Genomic DNA, 3,719 nt, shown 5'->3' with positions numbered 1-3,719 from the left:
TTGTGGGTGTGGGCAGGAATGTGGGGGGTTGAGCTTCTTCTTTTGTGAGTTACTTTACAAAGCAGTCAGGCAGTTTCTACCAACTGGCATCATTTACATTTCTTTAAAATACTGTTTCTCAGGTCTGAAAAAAAGAAAGTGCAGTTAGAATTTTATTATTCTACACATTGTAAACCAGAGTTGTATTTAACTCCAGTAGCATCATTAGAGTGACTTAAGAACAATACTCCTGAGTCAGAAACTGTACAGTTCTGTTTTGTTTGATGAAAAATAGATAAGAAGTTTAAAAAGTCACATTTTTTATACTCCTATGTAAGTTAGTTCCAGCAGGTAAAGGTGTGGGACTTTTATTGGCTGAATCAGTTTTGGGTTAATTCTATAGGACTAGATTGAGCTACATGAAGAGAAGAACGATTTCTTTTTTTTTTACTAAAAACTCACAGAAACCTGATATGCTGTCAGACATACAGACATACATTACATGTTATTTCTTTCGTTCTCTTTTTTTATCCTGATCAAGTTCTAAATGTTGTGGGACAAAGATTTGTTTGTTGCTTTATAAATTGTGTGTAGAGGTCTGAGGTCAACCAAGTCTTTAAATTTAAGAGTATTTAATGAAAAGGCTAAAAAGTGGGTTTGGTGGTTCTGTTGAAGCAGTTTTATTTACGATCGTAAGTCTGTTATTTATCATCAGTTTATTAATGATAGAATTTCTACGACTCCAACATAGTATGAGTTTTGTTTTGCTCATATCCGGTGAAATATGATTGCAGAAAAACTCTTCAATTTCTTAAATTGGTTTTCTAGTTCATTCAGAAGTTGTTCCATGTTACTTCCACAATAACTTTGTATCGTCTGCAAACAATATGACTTCTGTGTCTTTGCAGTTACTTCAAATTAAGACATGTCAATACAAACACCTTTACCCTCACTTATCTCTCATGGCCCTGGTGCCAACTGTCTGCATTGACTTGATAATTAATCAGAGGTAGCAGGGTGTGATACAGGAACTCTAAAAGACACATTAGCGTATGTTTAGTGGTCACTGGGTGAACTGGGTGCGTCTCGAATTCGTCTCGAATTCTGAATGAGCCAGAGGAGGCCAGATGTGTTGATGTGGATCGTTAGCCTTGCTTTTGTTGACCTTGGCTTATGTGGGTGTTTTAATTTCACTTTTCACACATTTAGAGGTGCTTTTCAAAGAAGGGGGAAACTACCTTTTGCTATCTTATAAACTCAGTAATGTTCTCCACATGATTACAAAGATCTAAATTAGAGGTCTAAGTCATTATTTGTATGTAATATTGGTACAATTTGGCTTATTTTAAAACATTTAATAAATATCAGGTTTCAATACTAATAATACACATTTTGTTTAAAATATATTTAAAGAGCAGCTGTATTTGCTCTGATACATTTGAAATTATAAACTATTTGCACAAATCTCCTGATAATAGAAAGCAAATTAATCATTGGTGCAAAAGATCAAACTGGTTTCTTGTCTGAAACAACCAGAGCAGGAAGTTAAATCAAAATCATCTAACACAGATCTAGTTGACATGAAAGCAGAACAAGCAAAACTGTTCTCAACTCACCAGTGAGAAATACCCATAAAAATCATGATATACACCAGTTTGTCCTACTGAAAACGTTAGGTCCAGATGAACAGAATCAACTTTTTGGGATTTCCTTACCTGGATGATTGAGCACGCATCAAGGTATTTACAGAAGCCACAGATTCTATTGAATTCTAATATTTCTAAAATCAATGGGTTTTAAGATAAAGGGCCTAATGTTCACCCCATACCTACCATTTACTAAAAGTACAGAAAACAGAACAGATCAGAATCCTGATATCCTGTCAGCTCAGTCATTGATACTAGCTACTATTTACAATATCTGTGATATTGAACATTAACTGTTGTAAGGCTCTCCACCTTGGCTGATGTGTGAAGGAGAAAGCACACACCCACCTGTGACAAGAAACCAAACATGAGATTTCATTACACTTTTTAACACCAAATATGTTTGAGACTCAATACAAATGACGCATGGAGAAAGTATTTTGTTTTAGCAAAGTCCTCATTTATTGGAAGAAAAATCATTACAGATTCATGTTGACTTTACAACAGTTACACCATATAAAAAGTGGACTTTATCAGTCACTGACACAAGCCTTAATCTACCCCACCAACTATGACCAAGCTAATTTTTCCTGGTTTTGTAAAAGTGTAAATGACGAAGAGTTTTATCAAACCTGCCTCTGTGTTAACTTTTAAATAACTTTACATTAAAATGAAAACATAAAAAAAATAACATTAGCGTCCAGTATATCAGAAATACCAATCTTAAGGCTTCAGAATGATAGTTGAGAAATAAAAGAGAGATGTAACAGTAGCTACAGCCATCTTTAGCTGTTAGCAAGGCTCTCCGCTTTCTCTGTAAAAACTTGCACTGTGAAGTCCAGGGTCGTTCATATTCCATGCAGTGCTTAAGACACCGGTGTTGCAATCATAATGTCCGTTGCCTGGTGGCATCGACCAGCCAAACATCTGGGGTGAGTTGTGGAGGGTCCATTGAGGTCCAGAGACAACATTGCCCACAGCATCAGGATAGTGGGCCTGATTATTTGCACCCTTTCTCATGAAGCTGATGTCCAGTTGTTCGCTGAGTGAGGATGCTCCCTGAAACTGAATCACAGACAGATGCACAGTCAGTAAAACCACAATACAGAGTTCTTGTTTTAAATTATAATCAATACGCTTCATCTAATTAAATGAATTCCCCAGATAGTGACTGAATTAAAAACAGTTCTTTTTAATAATTGGAGATACTTACATGAAGCGGGACGCCCTGATTGAGATGATGAGAATCTGGAATCTTCCTAAACTTTCTTCTTCGGTTTTGAAACCAAGTCTTCACCTAAAGATGGAGGGAAGCAGAAGAAATTTAATGAGTACAATAGACCCAACATTCAAAACGAATTCAGTTCCTTGTGTTCTAGTAACCTTGAAAAACACTCACCTGTTTGTAGGTCAGTCCTGTCAGCTCTGCCAACTCTGTCATCTCTTGTGGGTCAGGGTAAATTTTCTGATTAAAGTGACGGTCAAGAGTTTTTAACTGGCTGTCTGAGAACAGCCCTCGGGTCCTTCCTTTGAGCACCTTGGCCTTTTCTTCCATCACACACATAGTACTTGTGACAGTGTTGCTGCCCTCCTGGTTTCTTGGGGAAGCAAAAACCAGTTCCTCCTCCGTGACGGAGCTGGAAACAGCTTCAGCAGCCTCAGACATGTTGTTGCTCATCTCCTTAGCGAGAGCTGCCTCAGCCCATGCTGCAAGTTCTTCCAAGGGAAGACTCCCTTGCAGGCTGCTGCCAGAAATCCACAAGTCTATGAGGACAGAAAGACAGAGGCTAAGTAAGCACAAATATATATGGTCCACATGGGTCACCGTGGCTACTGATATGTTTTGGCACAGTTGAGTTTTTTAACAGAAAATAATACAAAAGGGATCAACTGATGAGCCTTAATCAATTTGCCACACACAATGTCACTTGATTTTACTTGCTGAATTATTAAAATGTGCCACCAGATGTTGCCAATTAGAAAGTTTAAAAAGTGACTCAAAGCCCAGATGGTCCTGAAGTGGACTCTCTGTTCAGCTGTGGAGGGAGAAATGGTGACTTCTGCCATCAGTACTTACAACACAGAGTGAAAGGG

The sequence above is a fragment of the Diplotaxodon limnothrissa genome, linkage group LG9 (assembly GCF_057381915.1).
Source record: "Diplotaxodon limnothrissa isolate DT_005_m linkage group LG9, D_limnothrissa_male_GT1.1, whole genome shotgun sequence".
Taxonomy (NCBI): Eukaryota; Metazoa; Chordata; class Actinopteri; order Cichliformes; family Cichlidae; genus Diplotaxodon; species Diplotaxodon limnothrissa.
The sequence above is the reverse complement of the archived record's forward strand: the minus strand, read 5'-3'. Positions refer to the sequence as shown.